At 37.5% G+C, this 12,844-nt stretch overlaps 1 protein-coding gene across 11 annotated transcripts in view; it reads left to right on the top strand.

Moving 5' to 3' along the window:
* Positions 1–1,902: 1,902 nt before the first annotated feature.
* The window catches only part of WDR17 (WD repeat domain 17), a 101,592-nt gene continuing 90,650 nt past the window's right edge, over positions 1,903–12,844 (top strand). For 7 of the 11 annotated variants that reach the window (XR_011534423.1, XR_011534422.1, XM_070599119.1 and 4 more), the window contains exon 1: positions 1,929–2,066. The gene's annotated coding sequence lies outside the window, so the exon portion shown is untranslated. Of the gene's footprint in view, positions 2,067–12,844 lie in introns of all 11 variants that reach the window. The other 4 variants (XR_011534424.1, XM_070599117.1, XM_070599122.1 and 1 more) reach the window with 3 other exon arrangements.

Genomic DNA, 12,844 nt, shown 5'->3' with positions numbered 1-12,844 from the left:
TCTTTAAACTATGAATGCATAGCCAGATCATTTCTAATGTTTTATTTGGTTTTATGATTCTTAACTGGAGAGTTGGAGCCATTATGAACAAATTAGACAAGAAAGACTTTAATTCAACCGATGGACCAAGCTAGACATTTTGTCTTTATCAACTTTTTCTCTTCATGTATATTATTGATGATTTAGCACTGTACCTAGCAAATAACAGTCATAAATGAAAATGTGAGTCTATTTTCCCAGAAATGTTTTCTGTGATCTTCCTTTCATCATTCATGTTATCATCATCTTAATTTAGTCTATCAGCATCTTCTCCAAGAACTATAGCATTTTTCTCCCAGTCGATCAAGCCTTTTATTTCTCTGCGCCCTTGTGTACCTCCAACATTTCCAAAGTAACTTTCCTCAAGGAAAAGCCCTGTTTTAGAGGTTAAAGTCTAACCTAATAGAGAATCCAGCATCCTCCTTAATGACGTTTTCTTATTTTGCAGTTTAGTCTTTTGCCAATTTCCTTCTCCCCTCATATCTTTAGATGCTCACCCTCAGCTCTTCCAGAGAAGGCAAATAAGTAAAAAATAGTGACATCAATCACGCATTTTCCCCATTTGGCACTTCTGGCTTGGCTGTCTCTGCTGCATGGTGTGCTCCTTTCCCTTTTCCATCACGCGAAATCTACTTATTTTTTAGTTGTTCAAATACTACTCTTAGTGAAAGTTTCTCTGAATACAGGGGAGGAAAAATTTCTCTCTCCCTCATCTGAAGTCATCTCATAGGACGTTTTGTAACCCAATTTTAGGACTGAACACTTTGCATTACATTTGGTTCTTGCCCTGGTAAATTATGTGCTAATTTATTTCTTCATTCATCCATGTATCAAACATTTATTCAAGGTCTGCTATTCATCAGGCACTTTGTTAGAATGTAGGGAACAGAGTTGTAAGAACTGATTCTAGCTTTTAACAACTTTATTGTCTACGTGGAGAGGCAAGTTTTAAGCAAATTTTAATTTGCAAAATAGACTGTATAGAAAAATAAGTGCTGTGGTAGGGAAGAGACTGCAGAGAATACTCTGGAAGAAAAGAGGAGAAAAGTCTATGGCACAGGAGGGTGGGAATTATGTCCCGGGAATTTCCCTGGTTGGGGTAGACCATTAATTTATTAACTATTTAGAGTCTGACATATAATTAAAGCTCAATAAATGTTATTAAATACACTTCATTCCAAGTAGATGAAGACATTTTCTCCAGTGTGTTTGATAAAGGCCATGGGTAGTGAAGATATTTCAGAGATATGAAGAAGAAAATATGAATGACAGTACCAAACATTTCCATTCACCAGATTCCAGAAGGAAAATGTCAGTTTTGCATACTTCGAAGGTAGGTATGTCAACTACATACATCTCCACTAATAGAGACAAATAATCGCATCCATAGTGGTCTCCCACAGAGGTACTTGAGCCCGATCAGACAATAACGAAGTGCGGGAGAGAGAGCATTCTGCACTCACATTCCAGGCGATGGTTCGAGACTAGAGCAGCCTCGCCTCTGAAGGAGGCTCAACTCCCTCCTCCGGGCTCCTAAAGAAGGAGATGGGGTGATTTATTTATTGTATATTTCACCCGACCTGTGGAACGTGTTCGGAAGTGAGAACACTGGTGATTCACTGGTTTTCTCCACTTTTGGCATCACTGTAAACTCTCTGCTGAAGCCTCGCCCAATGCCAGGCAACCACGTTTGCCGCGCAGACTCCCCGTTGCCAGGTAACCACCTCTCTCGCATACGGTCCCCAGGAGTCGCGGGCCGCTTCCGCCTCTCCCCAGATGCTCCAATCAGCGGCCAGTGTGGCTGTCACGTGACCTTAGGGCGGGACCAGGAAAGCGGGGCCGCGGTCCTGGGGGCGGAGCCCGCCTCCCCGCCCCTCCGAGCCCGCTGCCCGGCCGCCCAGCCCCGGGAGCCCGCGGCGCCCACGAGGGGAGGGCGGGGCGGCCGGGCAGCGCCGGCTGAGCTCGTGCCCGCGTCGCCCGCTTCAGCACCGTCCGCTGTCCGCCGCTGCCGTCGCCTCCTCCTGCAGGTAAGGAGCCGGCGGGGCCGCGGGGTCAGAGACCCGGGCAGGCGCAGGCTGGAAGAGACTGATCTTAGAGCTGGCGTGGCGTCCTGTGAACGGGCCTCTGAAGGCCCCTGCGACGGTCGCAGATTGGTTTTCTGCGTCCTGCAGGGCTGTGCAACACGATGATGCTAATGGGTGAATCCCCTGGCTCACAGACTCACACGCCTGATTATTACAAGGCACAGAAAGCAGCCAACATGCATATAGCTGAACTACCACTGGAGTGTAAACTATGACCATTACGAGAGACGTTGTTTTATTTTTGTTTTTTGAGGTTATGTATGTGTAGAGTCTAGACTGTTATTCCCGTCACTGTGCCCGCCAGGCACTTTTGTATAGATGACCTATCCCTTTGAAGATGGTCTTAGTATTTAGCTTGTACCAAGAAAGCTTGGAGTAAAAAGGAAATGTGTTCCAGGAAAAAGACGATAGTGAATGTGAGAGGCATAGTATGTGCTAAGTAAATCATAAAAATACAGTCTTTCCTATTTCCTCCCCAAACAGAAAGCCAGACTTTTTTGCATGCAGATATTAAAAGGAGCAAAAATTTAAGCTGACTTTTTAATTATATTTATTAAAAGCAATGGATTTGAATGAAATTTAGTGATAACTTTGATCACATATCAAAAATGTCACACTTGTTTTTGTAACTTCCATATATATATATATATATATATATATATATATGCTTATTTATTTATGGGAGTCAAACAAGGGTTTAAAGAGAGATATTACACTTCTGAATCTTTCAGAAATACGCTTCGGAGAAACTCATTTCCCTACCAATTTTTATAACCAAAGTTGCAAGTGCTTATAGAACGTTTTAAGTAACCTTAAGTAAGAAAAAGGTTTTCCTTTAGATTTTGTTTCTCTACAGAGTAAATTCTTTGGGGAATTCCTAAAATTCTCCTCAGGTATCCAGATCTAATTTCTTGCTCACAGATCTCAAAGGACAGTCTCATCAGCAGTGAGAGAAAATCTCCATGTGATTATCATAGAACACAGCGTGGGCTTGAGTATTATCTTATTACTGCCCTGCTTGAGGGGAGCTGATGCTGGGCTTGTGATGATTAAAACTATGGAAAAAGCACCCACTTACAACCTTTTGAGATTCTGCCTCACTGGCCTAAGTGTGCAAGAAAATGGGCATAGTTATGTCTTACCTGTGTGAAGGCAGAGATTTGAGGCAAGTGGTCTGACCATCTTTCCTGTTCTATGATCTAAAACTAAATAGACTAATTAAGTGACTATAAAATATTATCAGTTAATTCAACACAATTTTGGGAAACATGCTTTAGTGGATTCTTCAGAGATTCATGTTACAAATGCAAGTTTTAGGTCATTGCACTAAGAGTTCCTGGCAAGTTTTCTAAATTGGAATAAACCAATGGCTTATTTCAAAGAGCATACATAGAAAGAAAAGTCATATATTTCTTAAGTGAGCTCCACAAACTTATTCTATGTTAAAATAGCTAGTTGAATTTTGTTATTTATATTGATCTGATTTTCTCCTGGGTCAATATTAATAGGAATACTTAAAGAACTCTGGGTATCTCTGAAAAAAACATTAAATATATTTACTTGAAAGTTTTAAAATTCTTCATTCTTTTTTTTTTAATAATTAAATATGGGTGTACTAAAAATTTTGGTTATCCTTTAGTCATGTGATAGTTCCATATATTAGAAAGCCCCAATTAGTTTAGTTTAGAAAAAAATGTTTTTAAATTCCTCTGCTCCCAGTAGAGGCCCTGCTGGGGCTGGGGTGTTTTTGTTATTGTTTTCTGTAGACTCCACGTTGTAGTCCTTAGCCTGAAAATTAATGAGCCAGGGACAGTTTTTAAATTACTCAAAGAACAGTAGGAACAGTTTTATTTCTGTTTGTTTGTTTTGCCCCGATAGATACTAGAAGTCCAATGTCAATATTTAGGTTGTCACTATCAATAAAATATGTGCAAATTTTCCAGACTATGTAATTTTATCTTGCCTAAACTCTGAAATGAAGTCTAAAATGAAATTCAAACAATTTTGAAGGATTCGCATTTCCTTCCTATATTCCAGAATTGATTTGAAATCTGATATATGCAAGAAAGGCAACAGTTTATCAAATTACCGAATAACCAGTTTACCCAGCCATTCATGGTGATGATGCATATGCAAGCATTACTACTATTTTCTCCTACTTTCTGCAACTGCCAAATTATCTCGTTTTATATTTTGTGTATCTATTCCATTTAGCAGATTGAAATATTAAGATGAAGGCTGGTAGCTTCCAGTGCATCTTCAGGAACAGAGATTTCATTGGGAGTATTTTAATCCATAGAAATCGTATTAGGAGACTGGGAGGGATTTCCTGTTAACTCTGACTCCTTCATTTTTTTATCAGAACATATATGATAAACATAGATGTTTATCAGAAACATATATTAAACTAAGAGGTGGTTGGCACTTTTCAGCATCTCAGACCATGCTTTGTTCTATGATAATCACATGGAGATTATTCTCTCACTGTTAATGAGACTATTCCTTGGAGATTTGTGAGCAAGAAATTAGATATGGATGCCTGAAGAAAATTTTAGAAATTCCCCAAAGAATTTACTCTGTAGAGACACAAGACCCGAAGGAAAATCTTCTTCTCACTTGGGGTTACTTAAAATGTTCAAGACGGACTTGTAGCCTTGGTTATAAAAATTGTTAGGGAAATGTTATAAAATGATCAGTTTTGACCTGTGCCTTTGTACATTGAAAGAGAAAAAAATCTATCATCATTGATTAGAAAGAGTTCAGAAGTTCTCATGGTAAAACTTGGGCTGTCACACTAGGAGAAAGTTTCAGATTGTTTTCACTTGATTTCATGACTAGACAAATACAACTGAAGAAAAATTCAAACATTTGAAATTGGCTAGACTTTGTAAAAAAAGGCATCCTGAAATTAAAGCCACAGGTTGCACTTGTCATCCAGATGTCACATTATCAACTACTTGAGTGAGATAATTTTTTTAAAATAATAATAAAAGTCTTACTTTTTATTTCTTTAAATGTACTTACAAGGTGTGATTTACTAGCCTAATTATCTCCTTAAACTCTGGAATTCTGCCTTCTAACTTAGGAAATCTGTATATATCATACAAACAGTCATATAAACCTTCTACAGTAAGACCATACGGGAGATCATTCATCAGGGTTATTTGCTATTATAGGGATAATTGATAATTGTCATGTTCAGGAAAACTCTATCTAAAAATGTAAGAAATCATTTTCCATGCTTCAATGAGGATGTTAATGACATTCAGTGCTTGGTTTATAGATTCAAATGCTCAGACATAAAGAACTCACAGAGAGGTGGCTGCTTATTTTCCTTATGCTTAGATTCATTGTTTTCTTCCAAATTGTTGACACGTTAAGTTGTGAGCATGTACCAGTATCCCAGGAAGGCTCACTTGCAATTATGTGTAATAAGTTCAATTTTAAATCTCACATACAAAGAACTCAGTTTCAAATTGGAAAGCCAAAAATAGTTCTCCTTCCACAGAGCACTCATGTTTGATGTACTCTAGGAAAACCTTCACTTTCCAGTATAAGACAGCTCCACATGGAGTCTTGAAAATTGAATAGTTGGTTAATAAGAAATTGATAATATTTCATTGTTTCATTCTTTAAGATAAAACATTATGAATGATTCTTAATGAAACGAGTTATGCGACATTTTATTTTTAAGGTAAATGTGGTAACAGTTTTTAAGGAGTCATTTCAGAATTTAAGCTAGAAGGGTCCTTCGAGACTAGTTAATCTGACAGCATTATTTTGTAGATGAGGTCACTAAACACATAAAGATTATGTTGCTCAAAGTTGGTTAGTGGGAAAGCTAGTCTGGAACCTTGGGCTCTGACACTCAACATTCTGCTGCTCCCTGTGAGGCGCAACTATGTCGCCAACATCATTTTCTCTTTCATTATATTTTTTCAAGTGACTGATTCAAAAGTTTAAGTAGTTAAGATTTAGATCACTTTTCTATTGTTAAAATAATTATTGTACATAATGAACAAAGTGCACGTGTTTGGTTTCATCACGTAGAAAGTTTACTTAAAATATTAATTAAAAAGTGTTTTCTCATAATTTTTCCAATTTTTAATTTTCTCATTAATACAATTAAAATTTTGCTCCAAAGCCTTTTGTGATTTTCGCAGGATCCGATTATCTTAGACATTCATTATCCTAATGCACCCAAGTGGTACCTAAGTGTCCATAGCCATCTCATCTACAGTGGAGTGTTGAGAATACTAGAAATAAGTTTTTGTAAGTTACATCTGAAGCCTAGATTATGGTTATCATTAGGTAACATTTTGAAGTTGCATATGTTTATTTCCAGACTTTCTTTGGTACCAGATGCCATCTAGAGCAGAGTTACTCAACGTGTACCTTAGACCAGCAGCAGTAGCATCTCCTGGGAGCTTGTTAGAAATGCAAATTCTCAGGCCATGCCCTTAACAAATCAGAATCTGTGTTTTAATAAGCCTCAAGTGGTCCTTATGCAGGGTACAGTTTGAGAAGTACTGATATAAGGTACATTATGCCATTGGACATGGTCACCTTTTGAGCTGGTCATATTCATGTACAATTTCACTTTTGAAATTTTTCTTGGAACTACCATGAACTGCTAAATGAAGGAACTTATTTCTGAAAATATAATAGTGGATATGTTTCATAAACATCAACATTTCAGTGGCAGCTTTTTGGACATAATATCTCACTTTCATTATTAATTACATTCGTTCATCTTTAAGGGAAATTTTATGTTGGTTAAGGACATAATTTTTGACAGGTGGGCTATCAAATAGGTTAGGCCCCTGTCTGATCCATCCATCACCTGCCTTAGCTGATATAACTCTTATCAAACTTTAGGAATTATTTCAGGTCTTCTATCAATATGTGGATGCATATATTAAAGAAATTTTCTGATTTAGTTACTTTATGTGGGCTATTTCTTTTTCATTGTAAAACTTTCAAACTTTAAATCCATTTGATTTCCTTTGCTGGTTTTTCTCAGTTGACTTGCCAAAATAGTTTTTATCACTCTTTGCCCAGAACATGAAAATGCCAGTCTAAGTGACTGTTTCTGCCAAATGGGAATCCTGATTTTCACAGACAGATAAAGGCCCACCCTACTTTAAAAACTCATATACAAAATCCAGCTCATAAAACAGATTAATTAGAAGGGGAGTAGGGGTCCTCAGGTTTACGGAGTGACTCATGGCATAGCTTCTCAGGTCTTCCTTCACAAGGAATGACCCTATTTATAAAAATAAGGCTACACGTTTTTTCCATACCCTATTGTAGAAATAAGGCTGTATCTTTTTATGTCAAATATTTACATATTTACTTTCAAACTGTGTCTCTCAGTGAATATTTACTTCTAACTTGATAGCGTATGGGTGACATTTGTGATTTCACACCTCTTCTAGTTTTCTTTGACCCACTCCCTCAGAATGGTCACACTGAAGGTATATGAATGACCCTGCTGTTCAAGAAAAGTGGATTACTTCTTCGATCACGTTAAAAATCATTTCCATGGTGCAGCTCAAGAGATTCTGGAATCCCACAAGCAACAGGAGAAATCCAATTCCATAATTCAAATTCATATAGATTTCATATCGGTTGTTAAAATGTAGGAAAGTATAAAAATCAATATGTAGATGGATGATAGAATATGTGTGTAGATGGACAATGGAAAAACTGCACGTCTTCAAATCAGTGTCTTGGTCTTACATATAACTCCTGTGTTTTGCTGATCAAATTAAAATTCATGCTGGTATAAATGATCATTTTGTGAGTCCAAATGGGAACTAACATAACGACCTTATTCTTTTCTATTTGCTACCTAATCCAGGATTTTAATGTAGGTTAATACTGTTCTTGTTGTGACCTATTTTATCATCTAAGCTTTTAAGAACATTGTGATTTGACATATGTTGGGAATGCTTAGCTAAAACGCCCTGCCAAGCGCCAGAAAGGTAAATTTAGGAATGATGGACATTTAAGAGATTAATCTCCGTCAGTAGAAGATACCAGAGGCAGTTTTTCTGCTAAATTATCTTTACTATTGCTGAACTAACTAAGTAGTTCTTCAGCTTTACTGTGCGTGTACATCATCTGGGAGTGATGGTCAAAAGCAGGTTGCCAGACTCTACCCCAAGATTCTGATCCACTCGCTTTTGGGGTGATTCAGGAATCTGCATTTTCAGCAAGTTTCTCAGTTAATTCTGATGCTAGAGACTTGGGAACCACACTTTGAGATGCGCCGAGTTAGAGATCTTTAAAAGTGTAGTCATCCTCAAAAATCTCTGGCTCTCCATATCCCAGTGAGGAGAGTGGTCATTTAGAATTATGGATCGGAGACAGAGGGAGAAGATCTCAAGGTAGTAGGCTAACAGCTGATTTAAAAATAAAAATCCTTCCGATTTTTTGCCATTTCCAAATGTTTTCTAATAAGCACATATTGATTATATAATTAAAAAATATTTTTTTGCAGAGCTCTGAGCATTTAGTGTATTCAAATTTTAAACACTGATTTTCAGCAAGATGTTTTTAGGATTTTTTAATTTGTTTTTTATTAACGCAGGCAACAGATTTTTATTGAAATATTTACAAAATTCCAAAGAATGAAAAGCTGAGTTCAACAAAATTACCTTGAATCTCTGGATCCTGATACGTCTCTGTCCTCTGAATACACGTAGTTTTACAATTCTCATAATTCTTACAGTTCCTCAGACCTGCCAGGAATGCTTCTATCTCAGGGTTTTTTTTGCTTCTTCCTCTGCTTCGCCTGCTTTCCCACCAGAAAGCTTTATATTTTGCCTTCTCATCTCCTTCAAATCTTCGCTCAGTATCCCCTCAGTGAGGCCTCCCCGTACGACCTTTTAAAAAGTTGCCATGTCAACGCCGTCTCCAGCTCTCCTTATTCTCTTTCCCTGAGTTATTTTTCTTCATACTGCAAATTATCTTGGAATATATATCATTTACTTGTTTGTTTTGTTCATTTTCTGATTCCTTCCCATGAGAGTATAAAAACTATGGAAAGGCAGGATTTTTATCTGTTTTGCAGACTTCTTTATCTTCAGTGCCTTCCTGGCACATAGTTGGAGCTCAATAAATATTTCTTGACTGAATGAATGAATGGAGAAGTGAGTATGAACATTTTAGAAAATGTAAGTAAGTTAAAGGAATAATACATTTCCAACTATTAAATAGCCAACTCAGGGGCTGGCCCAGTGGCGCAGTGGTTAGGTTGGCACGTTCTGCTTCTCGGCGGCTGGGGTTTGCAGTTCGCAGTTCGGATCCCGGGTGTGGACATGGCACTGCTTGGCATGCCATGCTGTGGTAGGCGTCCCACGTATAAAGTAGAGGAAGATGGGCATGGATGTTAGCTCAGGGCCAGTCCTCCTCAGCGAAAAGAGGAGGACTGGCAGTAGTTAGCTTAGGGCTAATCTCTCTCAAAAAAATAAATAAATAAATAAATAGCCAACTCATTACCTTGTGATGTGAATTCTTTTAGTTTTTAGTGTGTGTTTGTGTGTGTATATGTATGTATATATCTATAAATTTTTAAATACAGAAACATAACTGTTTATAGATACCTTTTACGTTAACTCCAGAGACTTTTTCAAATCATTGATATAATCACTCTGCATATTAAGTAAGATGTTTTATATACATTTATATGTTTTTATCCAATTTTTTCTTTTAACCTTGTGTATGGTATATTTTAACAGAAAAATTTATTTCATGATGATTATTTTTGAATTATAAAATTACTTTGAGTCAATTTCTCCCCAATTATCAAGAAACAAATTATGCTATTGGTTACCTTTGTAAAATAAGAAGTTTAGTCTACCTTTGTTTTCTTCTCTTCTTTTCCTAAATCTCAGTATCTGGGATAACAAGCTGAGGCTTTTAGATTTTTATAACTTTTCTATTATTTGTCTCTTCTTTAAATAATTAGTCTTGAAATTTGCATTTTGTAACCATATAACTTAGATATTCAGTCTTATTTGCTTAATATATTTTTTAAATTACATGAAATTCCATATTTGAGTTATTTGTTTTGATTCGTTTTTCAAAAGCCTGTGATTTTAGTTTAAGTAATTTTTAAAGGAAGATCGCATTGGTAAATTCCCTTCTAAATCCTTGCATTTACAACAAGTCTTTCTTTGGCTCGTTTCCCCTTTACACACAAGTGATATTTTGGCTGTTTGTTGAATAGTGAGATCACAATAGTCAGTTTAATATAGCTCTTGGACCACCGATTTCTGGAATTTAGCTCAGTCGTGAGATGTCATGCCAATCGGACTTTTCCTCACTTATATATAACATTAAAAAAAAGGACTCTACTTAGATGCTCATAGGATTATAAAAAATAAATTAACCCCTAAATTTGCCGTGGTATATCTAGTTATGGATCTTTTCTTAAAATATATTTTGCTTGAAATAAGAAGGGTACTTTCAAAGTCACCTAATCTGAGTGTTTTCTCAATCCTAGAAATGTGTTTTTGGCTACATCTTGGATTGAGGCATTTATTTCTGTTATTCTACTTGTGTTTTGGTTTTCTCTAAAAATGTTTATAATATGTAGTTTGGGTTTTCATCCCCTGTACGCCATATATTTCCATTTCTTTCTTTTTTTAAAAAAAATCTCTTTCTTTTCCCACAATGTTTTTGAGTTTTTTACTTGTCCTCTGGATCACTGAAGTGATTTTTTTTTTTGCAGTTTCAATTCTGCCCTTTCTTCCTCTTTGATGTGGGTCTTTACTCTGCTGTTGCCTTTTATCTTCTCCATGATCATCATCTTAACCATCTGGTCCTGCAGCGTTTCGTCATAGTTGGTAGCATCCTCATTCTTATTCTTGAATGAGAGGATGCTTGTACAGGCTGCTGATAACCAAAAGACGGAATGTGCAGATTGCTGCGGGCCCCAGACTCTGTCTTCTTGGATACTGGATCAATTTTATTGCTATGCAAGATTTCCATCAATGTTGACATAAGAAGGAGATTTAATATCGATCAATAGTGATAAAATTGTTTGATCAATATCAAATCTCCTTCTTATGTCAACATTGATGGAAATCTTATGTCAACCTCCTAACCTGATTGCCATTGTCTAGCAGGCTTTTTATTTATCTAGTATAGTTCTGTTGCCTGAGGTGGAATTTTCTCCTCTCCACATTGACTAAACAGATGGAGAAAATGCATGAAAAAATACAAACTCCTTTTTGCTTTTTGCCTCTACTTGTAATAGATTGCTAAAGAGTTACATTTCCTAGAGTACAGTATTATTATCTTATCTCCCATTTTTCTCTCAATTCTTTTTCTAAGGTCTGTAGTCCCTGACTCGATATAGGTAGAGGCTGTGGGCTGAGGGAAGAAGGATGGAGAAGAAGTGCATGAAGGGAAGGGGAAAGAGACAGCACTCTGGCTCCCATGGCATAGCGGAGTTTTTCTGGTTGACATAGATCTTGTTTTTCTAAACTGGGGACAGCTAGTGAGGCAGTGACAATGTAAACTTATACGTACTTCTTGGGAGAAAGGCTTTTTAGATGCCTAGCTGTATTGTGGGCAACCCACCTATGATGCTCTTAGTGCCTTTCACATAGTACCTGTGACAACAGTTAAAGTACCTTTGAATATAGTGGGAATTCCTCACAGGACTGATATGGAGACCTTGTTTTGAGTGCTTCTGGGAGGTTTTTGGTATGTGTTTTTCCTGTGATTTTTTTCCTTTTTTTTAGTGAGGAAGATTGACCCTGAGCTAACATCTGTTGTCAGTCTTCCTCTAATTCTTTGTATATTGGACTCTGCCACAGCCTGGTTTGATGAGCAGTGTGTAGGTCCACACCTGGGATCTGAACCTGCAAACCCTGGGCTGCCAAAGCAGAGGATGAGAACTTAACCACTACACCACTGTGCCTACCCCCTCGTGATCTTTTAAGAGCCAATTAGAATTCCTTCACTTGCAGTAACAGAAAATACAACTTATATTACCAGTTCATATAGCTAAAAAAACTTAAGATAGAGTTGCACTCATAGCTAACTTCAGTGCTCCATCAGCATCATCGCGACTCAGCCCCTCTCTACTGTGCTGCCATTTTTCAAGCTCTAGGTAGTAGCCCCCAGCAATTCTGGATATCATCTCATGGTAGCGGGATGGTTATATTAGCTCTGATTTCAGACTGTCTATGGCTCCGGTTGACAGAAGACAGAGCCTCTTTTTCCAGAAGTTCTCATAAATGTCCTAAATTTCATGATTAGACACATTTAAGCTATGTTCCCATCATTAAGCCATCGAAATGGCTGGGGAAATGATAGCATCAGTCTGAATCACCTGCTCTAGTTCAGGGACTGGTTTCCCACCTACACCTGGACTGAGGCAGAGGAGGAAGATCACCAAGTACAAACATAGAGCTGTTTCTGACAGCGGGGAGTGGAGATGAGGAGGAGGCCGACAGCCAGTGTTCACTCCTGTGTCTAGTAGAAAGTTGTAAGAGACTGTCAGGAGCGGCTAGAAATGGAACCCAGAGCACCTCTCATGCCTGTACAGCACAGGTGACTGCGGGCAGATTAACCTACGAACAGGGTAGGGCTTTGAACCCTGAAACCTAGCGGAACAAAACTCCTCAACTGGAATCTGAAAATTTAATGTTTTAATTAAAATTGTATTTAACTATTTGTCTCTCTAGTTCTGCTTATATTTT

The sequence above is a fragment of the Equus przewalskii genome, chromosome 28 (assembly GCF_037783145.1).
Source record: "Equus przewalskii isolate Varuska chromosome 28, EquPr2, whole genome shotgun sequence".
NCBI classification, from domain to species: Eukaryota; Metazoa; Chordata; class Mammalia; order Perissodactyla; family Equidae; genus Equus; species Equus przewalskii.
The sequence above is the reverse complement of the archived record's forward strand: the minus strand, read 5'-3'. Positions and strand labels throughout refer to the sequence as shown.